Raw genomic sequence first — 18,093 nt, 5'->3', positions numbered from 1 at the left:
CCATTGCAGAAGCTGAGGATGCAAAACAGAGGACATAGCATCTCACAATACACTCTGCTTATTGAAATACTGCTTTTAGCAGGAATGGAGAAACCATGACCCCAGAGAAAATTGGTTTTTTACACAAAGCTATGCATTTTTTGTTATAAAATACTTTCATGTAGGTAAGGTCCTACAGCTATTTCCATAGATGATTATTTTTAATTCTGGGCAAAACTCAGGCACTGGGTACATACATACTCCATACAACATCCACTCCATGCATTTATTGTAACATTGATAAAACTACTGAGAAGAAGTACATAGTGGTGCTGCCTGGTTAACCCTTGAGGTTGCTTCAAACTCATGTAACGCATATGTATCAGGACAGGGGTCTGTCAGGGGTATCAGGTTCATCTCATGTCTTTGATGTTACAACCGACTGTGGAAATACAGGTACATAATTTATGTTACAGCTTGCATATCTCCCAGGAACCTCACAACTGATGCTTGAAAGTCATTAATCACCACAAAAGTTAAAAGAAAATCCCTGAAATTTGACATATTATACTTCAAGGGTAGTTTATTTGTCACCCCAGGTGAGTCCTTTGTACGTGCTTAGGGTTGCAGTGCACAAAGGGAAGCAAGAGATTATTAATTCCTGACCAGAAATGTGAGGAGAAAGTTCTGAAGTGCTGAGCTGGAATATTTTGGGTTCTTTAAGACCAGCTTAATTGATTACACTGCTTGCTCTGGGAAACCACACTTGAGCAAAAGAAATAGAAAGGCGGTTTGTGTCCTTTAGGTCAGGATTACTGCTCTGGCTACAATACTGTCTGGGATTTTAGATTAAAGGAAAACAATGCTTCAGTTTTTTAATCCTTATTAACGTTATGTAATTCGTTCTTCTATTGACCCCAAGATTGATGTAGAATGTGTTGATTTTATAGTTTTTTAATACATTGATTTATCGAGTCAATCTTCTATTGCAACCTTAATTATTCAATTTTGGTTAGTTAATACGAATGTTACAATAGCTTCTTTTTATGCTGATATTTGATTCCTTATTGGTTTTCAGAAAATCTTTGAAAATAGAACTGCTAATTGCAAGATAAGTCACTAACATCAAAATTTTTCAATATATTTAATAAAATTCTTTTTGGCCACAAAGGTTTCTTGCCTAGAGATTTTACCAAGGGAAAACACAACAAACTGAAGCTTACTTTAGCCTTTTTTCACTTCCAAATAGGATATGTTAACAGATATAAGAAACTCAGATATACTACCAATTATGATTTCTGCAGTGTTATATGTAAAAATATTGGAATTGATAACTAATTCTTCTCAATTATTTAAATTGTTGATATTCATCTAATTCTTGTGAAATATTAAAGACTTCCCAAGGCTGGGATTTTATTTTAATTGCTCCTATTTGTCAATAAACCACTGTTTTATTGACTTGTTTGAAATATTCAAGGGATTAGCAGGGCATAAGTTTTACGTTGCAGAAATATCCTGGTTTGACCTTATTCAGAGATTATTATGTCTTCCTGCTACACAGCTCAGTCCATAAAATCGCCCTTGCAAGTTTTGCATGCTTTGTCTTCAGATTTACTGACTCTGCTACCGTGAGAACTCCTCAAGGTAAAAGATTTCTCCTTGTCTTAATTTTTTTAAGCATAAAGCATATTTTTTTTTCAGATAAAAACATAGTTTTTCTAAAAGGATTTGATTGCATAGCTGTCACACTTTCTGCTCTGCCTCGACTTTCCCATACTGTAGTTTCTACTAAATTTTAATATTTTCTCCCTTATGATAAGCTCAATTAACTAATGAAAACATACGTATGAATATCTTATGAGTTACTGTCAAGCTCACACAAAATTGATGGTCTAAGATTTTTGGAATAATTCAATCAGAATAAAACCTTAGAAATAATTTATTTTACAAGTATTTATTCAGAAACTGTCTGAATCATTGTTTAGAGTTGTAGTGACAGAAGGAAGAAATCAACTTGTTCATCACAATCCATTGTTCCTACTGTTGCAGTTGTTACATATTGATGTGCTTACTTACTGGAATTTGCTCCTGAGTGGAAATCATCATCCTCCAGCCCATCTGGCATCCTCCTCTGTCATCCATTCTGTGCATTGCATTCTCACGTAGCATGCTAGGATAAACATCTCTGTCATGGGATGTCATAGACTGTGTGCATGTATGATGATAAAATCTTTGCACTCTGACAATATAGAGCCTTCAAACACATTTTAACATGGAAGCTGAAAAATGCTGTGAAAAAGAAGACAGAAGGGATGGGACACTATACTTCAACTTTAAGTAATGGGGTCTTTTTCTGATTCTTCCATTTTCCATGGGAAGCCATAGTGTCTATTAAAAATAGATCTGATCCTTGTAGCTCATATTTCCCAGCTGGGAAAAGACATATGAAAAATCTGTAAAGAAAATACACTTTTTCTCCTTCCACAAAAATAGAAGTATGTAAGCGCATCAGATTTTGTTCATGCTCTTGTCTTGAATGATTGCAAAAAAAGGGGAAAGGGAAGGAATAAAAAGAATAAGAATAAAAAAACAACTGAATATTACTAGCCAGAGTAGGTAAAAATACAAAAAATTCTATGTTTATTCTCTCTTTTCTTGTATGCTGTCTCACTGTTTTAATCTCTCTGGTGTATTTATACAGCTCTCGTTTTTATGTTGTTTTTTTTTTCTCAATGCTATGTCTACAATGCCCGGTCTTAGTCTCCATTTTATGATCAAAATTCTACCCATTTTTAATTCCTTAATTTGTTTATTAAAGTACTCTTCCTCTGTTAACATACATAAACTATTTGCTTACCTTTGTCTCCTTTAACATTCCCAGTTGCCATTTCCTTACTCTCTTCTTCCAGTCATCTGACTACTGGACTGTTTTCTTTCTCTGGGATAAAGATTCAATTTGTGCCCTTTATGTGCCATCAGATACTGAAAAATCAAACTAGCTTGAAAAGTTCTTATAGCACTCAAATTACTTGGAGGAGCATTAGATAGTGCAAAGTGATGTTTGTCCATTATTTATTGTTAAGCAGTCATTTTTATATCATTGTCTTGCCATTTTAGTCTCTTGTCATATGAAGAACGAAAAAAATTCTGGCTTTGTCTTCCAGGATTTCGTTGTAACATTATCAAAGCTGTGCAATTCTGATCTACTGATCCTTTTTTTTAGATACTACCATAGATATGGGCCTTGAGAATGAGCCTGTTTCCAAAGAGAGGCTGAGGGACTTGTTCAAGTAGGGAATGTATAGAAAGTACAGCAGAGAAAAGAGAAAGTACAATGAATATTGGTCAAGATGGGCTTCAAAACTGAGTTAAGATAACAGCTGAAATGGTAGCCTGGTAGGCACAGCTTTAACTGTGCTTTGCACACCACTGCTTCAGCTAAGTGCAGTACTTGCATAATGAGTCAACAACAGAAAGTATTTCATAGGTTATAGGAAGATCCTAAGTTCTATACAAATAAGGTGGTGTTTAAGGATTTTTCTTGCAGCTCTACATAACAGCTTAGAGCTCTTCTAAAGTCTTGCCAGCATCTGCTCTTCAGCTGATCTCAAGTACACTGGTCATTAGTACAAAGAACTGGGGGCAAAGCCACTTTGGTGAAGTATTTTTCCCAGTCTGGATGCAAACATACAAATAATACCTTACACATACTTACATAAAAATAAAGATTCCCTTTCCTTCCTTTCCTTCCTTTCCTTTCTTCTTTTTTTTTTTTTTTTAAGAGAGATCAGTGGGGTTTTACTTGTTAATTTTTCTTCTCTACTTTTCTTTTTATTTACCATACAAGCATTATGGGTATTTTTCCCCTGTGTTGCCTTAACACCTTGGAAGTATGTCCATAAATACCATAAATGTTATTGCTGTCTTTCTGATTTATGATTTCTTTATTTTGAACTTCCTCTGCAACTGCTGCTCTGCCCCATGTTGCCACATCAGTCTGCTGCAGCATTTTCTACTATTCCTGTCACAACTGGCCTGCAGCTCATGTGCCCATTGGCCCTGACTTCTCTGAACACCCCAGAAACCTCCCCTCCTCTAGACACTGTACAGACTAACCTGGTCTGTTGTTACAGCAGTGCTGTGTACTAGGGAAGCAGAAATAACTCTAAAACATACTTGCTTCGGTTACATTGCGCTGTTGGCCGCTTGAATAGCAACCAAGAGCAGACATGATGCAACCTATGTGCACTTCATCACTTTGTGGTCTCTGACTCATTCAGCCATGCTTGAGCCCCCTCAGAGGGGCCCTAGGACAGTGAGAATGGCTTGACAGCAGCCTCAAGCCCTTCCTGTGGGCTTGTGCCATGATGTGCTTACCACGCCCATGGCCAATGTCTGGTCCTTGCAGCTGGAGGACAGCAGTGCTTAAACTCAGTTTTCTGAAGTGGTAGCTGTTAAAGAATACAAGTTGTCTTTTGAGATAGTGAATAAAGAAAAGTAATGCCCAGGATATGCGTGATGAATTCAGACTGAATGAAATAATATCCCAAATTATTACCATTGAATGCAGATACTGGTGTCTGTAGCTATAGAAACTATAAAATATGTCATCAGTGCAAGGGAAGGAAGATTTTATGGGTAAAGCATGGACCTTGGACTGCAGCCTTCCTGATTTTTTTCTTAGCTTAGTGAACGTTGAAGGTGTTTTGGGATAGAACAGGCTTTTCTCATACCTTCTCAGACCCTGGAGAAAAAATGCCAAGGATACCTCATCAGACTACTGATGAGCTATTATATATTTTAATGACAAGAAAAAGAGATAGTAATAAACCTGGGCAGGGAAAGCCATTAATAATTCTAACAGGCCACCTACAGGTTGCCTAACAAAAATGTGTAAAAATTGGAAGAAATAGGAGATTAAGATCTGTACAGACATGGACTGATTAATAGCACAACAAACATCAGGTTTTCTTTTTCTTAAAATGCTCACTTTCTCAATTTAAAATATGTCCTAATGATTAATGAGAGTGCAGTTGTTTGTTTTTTTTTTTCTTTCCCTTTATCATAAGAGAACACTGATATATTCATTCTGCCTCTGTGTTTATTATTCCAATTTTGGAACATTCATATCTTCCTCCAGTGCTAGTTCTCAAATAGTGCTGTTTAGTAATGTGAAAAAGTTTCCATTTGCCCTTCACAACTCAGTGAGCTGTAAATACTGAAGTAATTGAGCCACCCACATCCTAGTCTGCAGGTGATACGAGTGATGTATTTTATTAGCATTTAATTAAATTGCAAATTTTATGCTAAACTGTGAAATTGTTGGCAAAAGCTGAATAACTGGATTAAATGACATTATTTTTAAAAGTAAAAAGATAGTTGAGTAATCTGGCAAAATATATTTTAACTCTCTTGAAGCAATTAACCTATGCTCTGCTGCTTTTAAAACAGTCCCACAGCATACTGAAATTTGAGACTGTTGTAACATTAATTTCACACCTTCCTAGTTTAGGTTAATGACTTCGGATTGTAACAATGAAGATTAAATGAATCTCATTCAATCTGTAGTAGTAAAGAGATAATATATACTTGAAACAATCACGGATGACTAAAATTAAGTTTTATATTATTGCATTAAGGAATTAATAACTTCAGTTTATGAAAACTTGATTGTCTTTCAGCTTGAGGAAAATGGAATTATTTGATTTATTCCTGTTTGCTTATGTGGATGTGTGCCTGAAGAAGTCTAATTATGCAGAAGTCATTTGATATGAGTTTGTTTGGGACTAAGTATTTCCAGTTAAAATTTATAGCTATCTGTAGAACATGCTGGCTACTGCAAGGAATACTACAGCCAGCTAGAAAGAGGAGGAGTATTCTCATGGGAAGTGGGAGGCAGGAGGGTTCCAACATCTAATTGTTCATTTGAAGGATGAAGCAAAAAAAATGTGGAACAATACAAGTTTTCTGGTTGCAAAATAAGGAGCTAAAGTCTGGGTTGCCATCCAGAATTATTTTTATTTTCTGGGATTACAAACAAAAACCAAGAACAAAAACATGTCTCTTTGTGAGTAGGGGGGAATCAAACAATTACTGCAACTGGCTTCATTCAGTTCTTCTAAGCTGAACGCCTGCACTCAGTTTCAATAGATAGTGTTTCCCAAATATTAAGTTAAATATTTGAGGATTATTTCTTTTAAATCAGGCAGATGCTCCACTGAAGATAATTTTAAATTAAAATAATTTCTCTGGGTTTTTTATCTCTTTTTGCTAAAGCATTTTTTTTAAGTTAAAAAAATGTATCAATTGCATGCTTATTGGACAAAGCCAATCTTCTAAGTGGTACTAAAAGTGAGGAAATTGCATTGTGAATTTTAAATTTGTGTATTTTAAGTTGTTTTAAAAAGTTGAGTCTTTAAGCTTGTACTCTTCTCTCTGGATAACTGGAATGAGTTTATTGTTGTTTGCATGTTCGGAATTTTCGTGTGCTCACCTAACTTATAACTAATATTAATCAGGTATATTGGGTGTTCTGCACACTGCACATATGTAAATGAAGGCCTAGCAAAAAAAAAAAGAAAGTGTTTTTTCTATCAGCACTTCTGCAAAACAACTCCCTAATGCTGTCAGTATCTGGAGAAAAGGAAATTGAAACTCCAAATACCTTACAGAAATGAAGTTTCAGACTGCAGTAGTGTGCAAATCTGTACTGTATGGTAGAATTTCTGTGAGACAGAAGTCTCTCTTTTTCTATGGGAAATTTCTGTAAATATTATGTGCTTTCTTATACTAACCATGAGATGTCTGGAAATTCTTCAGAATAGCTCTAAAACATACCAGACTTCACTGTTGACATACTCAAGAGTCACAGTTTTTAAACAAGTGCCAACATGTGAAAGAAGTGCAATTAATACTGGCAGGAACAAGGTTAAATTCTTGCTGGGGCTTTGTCACTCAATTAAGATATATTTAATTTTCTTTCGTTTTATACTCTCTTACAAGGGATGTCAATGAGCATGCTAATGATAATAAATTCCTTTTATGTATTTTGATTTGCTTTTATTTTGTGAAATTGTAGGTATACAATGTGGTATTTACATTGTTGTCTAACTTAACTGAAACTGCAGAGGGAAAAAGATAACAAGATCAGTGATATGTCTAATCCAAAAAGAGACCTGGGCACATACAGGTTAGTCTATGCAAAATTCAACTTCTAAACCTTGTGTAAGGACTTTACCTGTCACTTTAGACAAGAAGACTGGATACATGTGGATAAGCACACACACACACATAGTTTTTGGTTTTATTTTTTTAATGACATGCAGAATGCTCATGGATCTCATTTTCAGATCTATAATGTTACCCATTAGGTGCTTTATGGTGTCAGCTGGAGATGAGAGGCAGTTCAAATTGAGACCTGGAATTCTTTCTGTTTCAGGCTATAGGTACACCTGCCCAGTTGTACTGTGTATGCCATGGAATCTCCTGCATCCCACAGGTGCTTAAACTCGAGGGCTGGCAGTAAAGTGTTTGGTTAGTGCAGCCCAAATTGTCAGACTTGCTAGACCAGAAGAAAAAGAATGAACAAAAACTGGTCAAGTTTTTGGTGCTGGTCAAGTGAAAGAGCCCTGGGTTCTTGAATATTGCAGAGTACCTATTTTTAAGAAGTCCTCATTAATTAGATTGAAATGACACCTGTTTTCAGGTAAAAAGATAAAGAGGAGAAGAAAACATCCTGGGCTTCTTTCCTCAGACCTTGCTAGGGTAGGCCAGAGCAGAGGTAGATGTTCTGACTCAGAATCTGTTGAGGACAAAGAGATACTTGTTTGTTTAGTTGATCCTGGACTGGGTTCAAAATGAAGCAACAAATAATCCTCCAAAGTCATTAATTCTGATTTACATAATGACTTTTGCTTTTTCTCTCTCTCTTCTTTTTTTTTTTTCTTTTAATGAATGGATTTGTTAAGTAATAATTTGACTTAGATCAGCTAGCTTCATATAGATTGTTGAAAAGCCTTTGGAGAGTAATAATTGTCAACGTATGTTTTCTTATAGCAATAAAGGCAGTGGCAAAGCAAAGCATACTTCTTTTTTCTTGAATAAATTTCTGTAGAATTATATTTGTCATGCTTCTGTGAATGGAAGCTGTTGTTAACTGTGGCTATTAGTTGCTACTTGGATTAATACACTAGTTGGAAGGTCTATGTACAATTCCTGCAAGTATTGTTTACTTGAAAGGCCAGGTTCTTAAATTTTAATAGCTATTGTAGTAATGAAAAAACTCATCTCAGAGTAAAGAAAGAATATTTCTAAAAATGTTCATTATTCTGGATACCACATTTATAGCTGATTTAGTTGTAGTGTTTGTTCACAACCTCAAGGATGAAGCAAGCCAGATCATCCCATGAAGTAAGCACAAAGCATTTTGAGACGCAATTTGCACCTAAATTTTAGAGCCTAATATTTTCTTAAATCATTAGGTAGCACCTTTTTCTGTAAGCTTTTTTCCATTTTGAAGTTACTTAAGACTCAGAAAGAAAAGTCTCAATAGGATTCAAGTCTTCCCAGGAATCATTGTTTATGAGTTAATAAAAATTTCTTAGCATAGTTCGAGGCTAATACTAAAAAGATTTCTGTGCATTCAAACAGACGGGGAACTCTGAAAATTGCAAAATCCATTTTAACTACTGTGTAATAAAATGGGAAGTAGTAACTGAGTTGCAGACAACCATCCCTATGCTTTTAACAGCTTCTTGCTGTTAAACAGCAAGAACTAAACGAAACTATCTAAATCAGTTTTCCCAAAACCCAAAAACAGACTTGGGCAAAAATAGAGGAGTGAAGGGGTGACTTGGGAAGCGCAGTGGATGAAGATTTATATGCAGTAGTTATGACTGCTTGTGAGAAGAATGGAGAGATTTTATTGAAAGGAGATGCAACACTGTGGGTAGCAACAACTGCTCAACTTTAGGGAAAGGGTTCTGACTTATCTAGGATAGACTGACAGAGTCAGATATTGTAAGTTGTAGCTCTTTCAGTCTTGGATTAGGAATTAAGTAAAGGACTGGGAAAACCTTGGGCAAATAGATAACTTTCTATCAGTATGTGCTTCTTCAGTGCTTTCATTAAAATGAGATGAGCATCTATTTCACTCTGGCTTTGGATTTTCAAAATTTTGAGCCCTAAGGAATCATCTTGGACTTACTGGTGTATTCATGTGATGTGGCATCCAAGTTTATATTCTAAGTAAATGACCTATTAATGATCTCCTATTGCAGAAACATTAAATATGTACTCTATCATTTAAAGTAAGGGTTTCTTTTTTATGTTTCTCTGTCTATTGGTAGCTACTTTCAAGACTACTTAGCTTGCACTTTGGTAAGCTGTTTTCCATAGGCAAGCTATATCTGCTCTTTCATCTGCTGCAACAGGAGTAGTTATAGAACAGCCAGAAATTACAACTTTTCTTCCAATTATGTATTTTAGAATATGTGCTGTTTATCCTATATAGGTTCACAAAGTGGAAAACTTGAAGCAGGGTTTGCTTAAATATTACATCTAGGATAAGTGCTTACATTCTGACTTGTGACTCTACAGGAAAGCGATATCCTAGATTATCTTTAAAGGTTACCATAAATGCCTGTTGAAATTTTACTGACCATCATTTATAAATTTCTCTCAGTGGGAACATATTCCTCTCCTAACACAGTCATCATTCTTCACGTGCCTTTTATTGACTGTAGCAAGGCTCTCAGGAACATGTTATGAGACACAGTCAGCAGGCTCTGCTTGGAGGTTTGCTGATGTGCATTGGCAGAATGCTAATTTATTTATCTGGGCTCTATGTCTAAACACAGTCTGTGTGTTTCTCTTACTTGGAAAATGTAGAATTTGCATTGGGCAGATGGTAAATTGGCAACCTGGTGCTCCCATGTACAGGACTTGAGGGCAGAAGTGGTTTCTCCTTCACATAGCTCATTAATTGGTGGGAGATGAAAGTACTGTGCTAGGGAAAAGTGACTTTAAAAAAAAAAGGGCAGAAAGGAGGCAGAAGGGTTCAGGTGGGTTGGATTGCACTTAATTCCCTGAACTGCTCTAGGGATAGCTGTGTTGTACCTTACATCTAAGCTGCTTGAAAAAAAGTCTTTGCTGGTGTCAGTAAGTGACAGAAAGTGAAGGGCATAAACCTACGAATACCAAGCAAAGGAGATTATTCTCTGCTTTGGTTAACCATTGCTATTTAAAAAGAGTAATATGCTCTGAATGTGGTTAGTTGCCTGTTACAGCTGTAACATAAACCATCCAAGAAAAAAACCTCAAACTCAAATAACTGTGTTAAAAAAAAAACCAAAACACAAACTGAAAATAAAATGTAAAAGTTTGCTCAATAAAGTTTTAGACCCTAGTGGGATAAATAACTGCAGAAAAATAAGAAGTTCTTTTAAAACTGTCTTCTGTGTCTTGGTCTTTTGTTTTTGTCAGTAACTGAGGTTTATTCCATCAATGAAATACTGTGTATTCTGGTTTTGATGTTATTCCAAAACATAGATCAATAAGATCTTCTGAGGATTACTGAGGCTCCATCTGTTCTTGCCATGAATAGGAAATACTACAGATGATAGTAAGCAGATGTATCCTGCCTATTACAGTCATGCTCAAAACCACGGGAATATTGGATTGAAAAGGCAAAAACATTTTAGTTCTAAACAGCTTCCTTCAGTCTTTGCCAGACTCTGCATTTGTGTGACAGACCTCTCAAAATCATTTCACTTTTCCCTAAGAATCTCCAAAATGTGTTGGGTAATTCTCTTTTCTGTTTGCTTGGGGAAGGAGGGCGTGGGGGTAAGGGTTGTGTTCTGTGGGTGTGTTTTGTTTGAAATTAGCTCTGTTCACAGCCCAGGTGGAAGGCAGTTTCACATCCTGTATAGAAAAACATATCATATTTAAACAACCTAGTGCCTATGCATTTATGGTCACACTTCCTTTTTTTTTTCTGATAAATTCTGAGGGGCATTGTGTACCTTGTTTTCGTTGGTTTTGGGTGCCTTAAGTGCAGAAAGGAAGATGAACAGCAAGCAGGCATCCTAAAAATTTGTATGTCAGTATGGTAGGTGCCCTGAAGGTGATCCTTGCTTTGCCTGAAATACTGGGTGGGTTTGAAAGCAAGTCTTTCCCCTTGAAGTGACCAGTAAACTGCAGCAAGAGAGGCAGAAAAGAGATAGGGACCAGCCCAGTTTCCAAAAATGTAGTGCCACAATATCTGTGAGAATGGGTTATTTTGTACAAGTTGACAAGCACTATTAGTTTTGCAAACTTCAGTTTTACAGGTATTCTGGGTAGTTTTTCTGTTTGGGGTTTGGTTTTGGGTTTTTTTGGTATGGGGTTTTTTTTTTGGTTTTTTTTTTTTTTTTTTTTTTTTTTTGTGGATTTTTTTTTTCTTAGTTTTACAGTTAATACTCAAACTGAGGTGAACTTGAATGAAGTACATGCTGGCATGGCAAGTGTAGCTGCTACTACAGAGTGGCTGAGGTGAAGGATGAGAGAGATTTTGAAGAATTGGTGTTCCTGCTGAATTTGTAAGACTTGTGGGCATAACTCCTGCCCTGTTATATCTGAGGCTGTGGCTGTTGGGCATGTGGCCTGTTTCATACAAAGATCAGAGCCTGTGACAGCTCATTTTGATTTATGGCATGCTGCTTATGGGCATAGAGGTTGAAAGGTGGATTCCAAGTGGCAGAAGTGTAATGAATGTCCTTGGACAGCAGGGGAGGTGGAAAACTCTCTTCTGGAAGCTAGCGCAGCAAAACAGAAAGCAGGAGTGAGATGAGTGAGATGTGACCAAGTGAGGAAAAAATTGTGTCTAAGGTAAGTTGGTACAAATAATAGGTTAAACTCTCCATGAGGGCTTATGTTGGGAAGTGGTGGAGTTTCAAGATAGCTTTCTAAAAAAGGCAGGAAAAAAAAAAAACCAAATTTTTAAGGAGGAGTTTCTTCAATTCATTAAAAGTATTGTTCAGCATGTAGTGACAATGAACAGTGCTTACTTTGGTGCTACATTTTTCTGAAATTTGAAGTCAATAATTTTGTAACTAGTTTTTAATCTTTTGATACTAGGGGATTTAACAGTATAAAAGCTGTATTTTACTCCATGTATTTTACTCCATTCTCCATCCCTGATGGAGAATCCTATTCTGATGATCTCTTCCTTTTTTTAACACTTTTCTCTTAGAAAAAATGCTTTGCCAAATATATATTTGGAAGTTTCCCATTTAGTTTTATAACTCACCTATATTAGGTATGTCCTTCTCTTTTCTCTGGTTTTCTGAAGCAAAGAGGATATAGAGTAATACTGAATGGTTTTATTTTACATAAAGTTGGTCTTTAGTAGTTGTCTGCCTATGTAAAAATGTAATAATGAAAAAAAAGGCAAAAAAATTCTGGCTCAGACAGCTAAACTATTTTTTTTTGTTTAAGTCATACTGTGAACTTGGAAAAATGTTGATCTGACAATGATGAAAAGAAAGAATTACACCACAGGAAAAGTTGGTAGCCATCATTCTAATGCTGCCACATGCTGCTTCCTTGAGGCTGTGGGAAGCAGTTTAAACAGTTTGATGGTGATACTTGCAGATTAAAAATCTGTAGCTAGATCATATTCAGTACCTTCACTGCTGCTCCTGCAGCTCACATATAGTAGTGTGGGACTACCTAGGCTGCTATTATGGCTCTAAGCCTGTTTTCTCTGAACATTGATACAATAAAGCAATGATACTTGAAGAGTGGTATTCAATCAAATTCCTAATTTTAATAAAATTCATGCTAGGCATGATGATTTAATAAATTTTATCTGTCCTAAAAGAAAAAAGAAATATTATGCTTAGGACATATTAGTTTGCAAAAATAAATCACTATTGTGATAATTTGCAAGCCTCAAGTTCAAAGTTATATAAAACTAGCAACAGCTTTCAGTCTATAGGCATGTCTCTTCCTGATCCAACAGAACACTAAAGGGGAAACAACTTAAGCTAAAACAAATTGATAAAGAAATTGGAGACTTTTTGTATGTTGAAAAGCTAAGATTGTATTGGAATTATTTTTTCAATGTATTGTGGGGTTTCAGTCAGTTGAAACCAAGTTTTCCTGAATTACTGTTTCTTACTATTTAGTTACTCTACAGTTAATTAAGCACTTGAGATAAATAAGAAAGCTTTCCTCTTTCAAGATTGTAAATGGAAAATGTTTCCTGCCGTTACAGGGAAGCTCATTTTTTTTTCTTTTTTTTCTTTTTTTTTTTTTGTAATACTGTTAGGAACAAGATTTTGCAAATAATAAACATGTGCTATAGCTTCTGTGGATGTGACTGAAAGCATACTAGAGTATGTTCTGAAACAATGATTGCAAAATATTGCTATTCTTATGTCCTTTGGATAATTTTTGGAGTAAGAATAAAAGCTATTTTTAATGGCAATATAAGAAGACAAGGAAGTGGGGAATGCAGTTGTTTGATACTGCTATTTAAAACCCTTCAGCTAATGCAAGTTATATGAATTTTTATCTATTTGTATTTGTCTTATGACTTTTGCCATTTTATTCTTAGCTCATAATTTGGATCAATTGCATTAAGATTTTGTAATGTTTAAATATTAAAATAGTTTTCGGTTTGTTTCTCTTTTTAGTCTTAATTTCAGTCTTGCATCTTACATCCTGCAGTCTTAAGGGAGAAAAGCCAGTCTACACTCTATTTAAATGTCCCATTATATGAGTAATGCTCACATTTAAATGGCCTTTGGGGATCTGTACATTTGATTCTTTTGTGGTGCTGTTTATACTTTCTAAAACTATGACCAGCTAAGCCACTTAGAAAAGCAAATCCTACTTTTTTAGTGGAGTCTGTACTCCATGCTCTGTTTTGCTTTGTGCTCACTGGAAAGATAAAACTGAGGAAAAGATGGACCCACAATCTTGTCTTGACTAACACTGAAAATCAATGAATTTACATAATTACTAAAAGGAGCTGTCTTTATTTATTCAGTTAATCAGTGTTACAGAATCTGTGCCCATTTTTCTTATTCATGCAACATTAGCAGTGGACTAAGAGTTAAAAGAGCAGAACAACACAACTAAAATATTTGGAGTGTATTTTTTCCATGAACGGACAATCTTGCTGGAAACCTTTGTGCATTCTAAAAGTCAGCTTGGCTATTTCTCTGAAGGCGTTTTTGGAGGAATGTAACAAAGAGTGAATTATCAGACTCTGTACTCTTTTTGCTTAGCAATAGCAGAACCAGGTGCTTCTGCATCACTTGTTAGAAATGTGCATGTAACCTCACACATGCTGCAGTTAATAGATAAGCACTGCAGTGTTAAGCAGGATTTATGGAAATAATGTGGAAATTTTTAGGAAAGAAAGTGGAACAGAAAGCTACCAGTCTGTGACCATCAGTCTTCAACATAGTGTTCCTAAGATTCTGAAAGAGTCAATAAACTAAAAGCAAAAGCAGACAGAAAAAATGCTGTCAGAGAAAAGAAGACTGATGTGTTAAAAATTGGCAGGCATAGACTCCTTTGGTACTTCAGAGAAAGGACTAAGCTTGGGAAAATAATAGAGGAAGAAATAAACTAATTTCTAAATTTTCTTTTTCGTGAACTAGAGCAGTGATAAGGAGGGGTTATGAGTCACAAACAGAACCTCTCATGGTAGTGAATAGGAGAGATTTTTCCAACATTGGATGGTAAACAAAGTTCAAAGCAAGTTAGAACAACAGAATTTTTTTTAGGTAATAGCCTTTAACAAGTGAAAAATATATTCTTTGCTCTACTTTTAATTTTCTTACATAAATTTAATTGGTTTTTATCAACTACAGTTGATTTTTGGGAGTGGCAGTTAGTGTCATCTTTACATTAATTGACAAGAAGTTCTTAGCTTTTGTGATTCACTTTAAAATTTTGGATTGAATATAATTAGCTAGCATCTTTTGTAGCATTTCCAAATTTATAGATATCTTGTCTCATTAATATGTGCTTTTGATTTTGGTCTGTTTTGATCATGATTCTTTTTAATATTTGGGGGTTTCAGTCATATACTTAATTTACTCAGCAGCAAATTACTTCATCGTGCTACTCTGTGGAATGGAAATTATTCTGTTCATGTATCTTGAACCTGTAGAAATACTTTAAATATAATGAAACATAAGGTCCCACTACTCTTTTATACTCCTGTAATCTAGCTGATCTCTAAAGACCATTGTAAAACATATCAATAAGAGAACTGTAATTAAAAAAAAAGAGTGATTGTGAATTTCTTTCAAAATTAGAAGGTTTTTTCCTAACAAAAAGGGCATCTTGGACCAGGACCTATCTTTTTTATGTAGATTGCAGAAAACACAGCTTAGGAATGGGTCTTGGAAACTTTAGAGGGCCACACTTTCTATGAAGTACTTTGTCAAATTCTTCAGATAAACCCTTGATCCTGCAGCTCTTCAGGCAGCAATGCATCCCTGTGACACTCTCCAAGTTGCCCTTAAACTTCTAACAATGCAGACAGGCACAGAATTCAGCAGCTCTGTATTTCTGCTCCTTTCTGTCTGTGTGCATCTGAAAGTGTGCTGGCACTTGGAATATTGTATCAAGGAAATCACAGTTTGGTGGACAATGAGCTGGATAAACAAAAAGCCTATTTGGATCACTAGGTTTAGTGGATGAAATGGGTTGTGTTCTATGTGGAGGCTGATGACAAGGAGAGTCAAAAGTCTCTCCTGAAGCCTGTCCTGTTTCACAGCTCTGTCAATAACCTGCGAAGGCATGTGCTGTCAACAGGATTGCAGGTGATGCCAAAACTGGGAGAGCCACTCTCCAGAGAGACCTACACAGGTTGGAGGAGTGGGCCAGCAGGAGTCTCATGAAATGCAACAAAGAGAAATGCCAAATCCTGCTCTTCAGAAAGAATATGTGGAACAGCTCTGCTGGGAGCAGCTCTGCTGGAGAGCATTTGGGGATCCTGCGTACAGCAAGCTGAGTGTGCTGAGTGGTTCTTTGCTGTCCTGAGTAAGTCTGGGCTGGGAGCATTCACAGGAAGGGTCACAGCCAGTGGGTAGATTGAGGAACATGACTGACTTCATTACACTGTATCTAGAGTACTGCACTCAGTGTTGGGTCCTCTAATACAAGGTTCTGATAAACAGAAGTGAGCTCAGCAGAGACCCTTAATCTGGTGAGGACACGGTGTATTTGTTTCTTAATATTTTCATAACATGCAAACTTCTGATAGAATCTAGACTAATTTTGCTAGTACAAAGCAGAAACATACCTCCATTCTTCGCAGCAGCCAACATCATTTCTAGTGTCTTGTTTCATAAGAATAAATTTTGAAAGTTCTGTTTAAACTTAATTATGTTTAATAATGTAAGTGTGAGACAGTTCTGCTTTTCACTGGGTAAAATGAATTCTAGCATTAATTAATTCTCTTGTATTTATTTAGAAGAGGCTTTTATGTGCAGTTGAAGGAAAATAGCAGAACATACTTGCTTTTGTCAAGTTTGGCAGCTGATTTAGCAACCAGCACTTTTTGAGATCAATGGCACTGGATGCTGCCCTTAATTCTGTAGCAGAAGCTGATCTCCAACATCCAACCATTACCAGCACCCCTTGGTGTCACCTGTGGTGTCACCACCTCTCTCTGCTGTTGTTTCCTCTGGTAGATCAGAGCTGCTCATAACAGCTCCACTGTCTTCATGCCACCCCGGCACTGGGAAAGCTTTCATAGCCTAAGGGCTGGTGTGGACAGAGAGTGTTCAGAAACTGTATTTTATAACCCTTCCTTCTCTTGGGCAACATAGGATGTGTTTTGAAGCATGTCAGCATGCATTCCTGTAAGCTGAGTGTATGAAGCTGTTAGTGTGCTTTGGTTTGACTGAGTGCACATTGAAGAGCTGTGTCTGACAGCAGGAATAGGCAGAAGCAGCTTTGCTTGATCAAGAGAGCAGAAAGAGTTGTCTGTGGGTGGTAGAGAATACCAATGAACTGCAGAGAGGAAAGAATGGTGTTATCTCACAGCCATCTATTCATAATGAGGTGGATTTGATATGGAGTGTTTTGGGGTTTCCTTGGGAAATTTGCTTTGTTCAAAGTGTGCTAACATCTCCTGAGGGTGTTAATGAATTTACTAGTGTAAATTTGTATGGTCTGAAATACCAGTATAAAGAGATCTGATGTAGGATTAATCTCACCTCTGTATTCTAACAGCAAGAAACTGTATGTGTGCTTTTAAGCCTCCATTTTCCTTCATGTTTTCAGGGCATTAACCTCATATCTCTTACTTCTTACAGAAAAATAAAGATCACTTAGCTGACCTGTGACTGTAGGAAGTGTTGCTTCTTAACTACTTTCCATGAATGGACTTAAATTTTTTGTTCATCATTCTCTGGTTTTGCAGACTTCAGCTGATGGTCTTGCCAGAGAGAACTCACTTATTTTTTCCCTTTTTTTTCCCCTAAAAATAAGTAGATGGGAGGAATCAGTTTTGGCAGTATGACAAGGAAGTTCAAACAATCATGAGGGATTGAAAGGGATGGGCTGCTTTCATAAAGGAGATAAGCCAGGAGCTGATGCTGTTCTCAGCACAGACAGTGCTCTCGTGGATCATGTTCCAACAGGGACTGAACAGGCCAGGTGTGCTGATGGAAAGGTCACTGTCAACCATCCACATGTCACCGAAGACGGTGATGTAATAAGTCAGGTTTAGGAGGTCAATCCCGAAAGTCCAGTCAGGAATAGAAGAGAGAGAGAGACATGGACACTTCTAACAGGTTCAGAGGAAATGAGGACAGATATGGATACTCCCATGAAGCACTTCAGGCAAGATGCCCAAGCTTGAGCTGAACTGGATGCCCTGGACCCATGGAATTGGGTAGGACATCCCAGGTGAGGCCATTAAAGCCTTAAAAGTGCACTTGTGAGCCTGGATATGTGCTGTTAATGTATCACCCTAATTAATTAATATGCTTGGACTATTTAATTTTGTTAAATTGTGAATCTGTAGGTGTTCTGTAGCATGTGACAGAACTCTGCAGGATTCTGGTTTCACACCCATAACTGTGCAAAAGGCCTCAGTGGCTG

The 18,093-nt window shown here is 36.5% G+C and overlaps 1 protein-coding gene across 5 annotated transcripts in view; it reads left to right on the top strand.

Annotated features, from left to right (window-relative positions):
- Positions 1-18,093, top strand: part of KCNIP4 (potassium voltage-gated channel interacting protein 4) — a 384,901-nt gene that overhangs the window by 255,632 nt on the left and 111,176 nt on the right. The window contains exon 1 of one of the 5 annotated variants that reach the window (XM_030947768.1): positions 10,595-10,779. The exons of the other annotated variants lie outside the window; for them this stretch is intronic. The gene's annotated coding sequence lies outside the window, so the exon portion shown is untranslated. Of the gene's footprint in view, positions 1-10,594; positions 10,780-18,093 lie in introns of those variants that run through there. 5 annotated transcript variants of the gene reach the window in all.

Source organism: Camarhynchus parvulus, chromosome 4 (assembly GCF_901933205.1).
Source record: "Camarhynchus parvulus chromosome 4, STF_HiC, whole genome shotgun sequence".
Lineage (NCBI taxonomy): Eukaryota > Metazoa > Chordata > Aves > Passeriformes > Thraupidae > Camarhynchus > Camarhynchus parvulus.
Note: the sequence above shows the minus strand (reverse complement) of the source record. Positions and strands in the feature narration are given on the sequence as shown.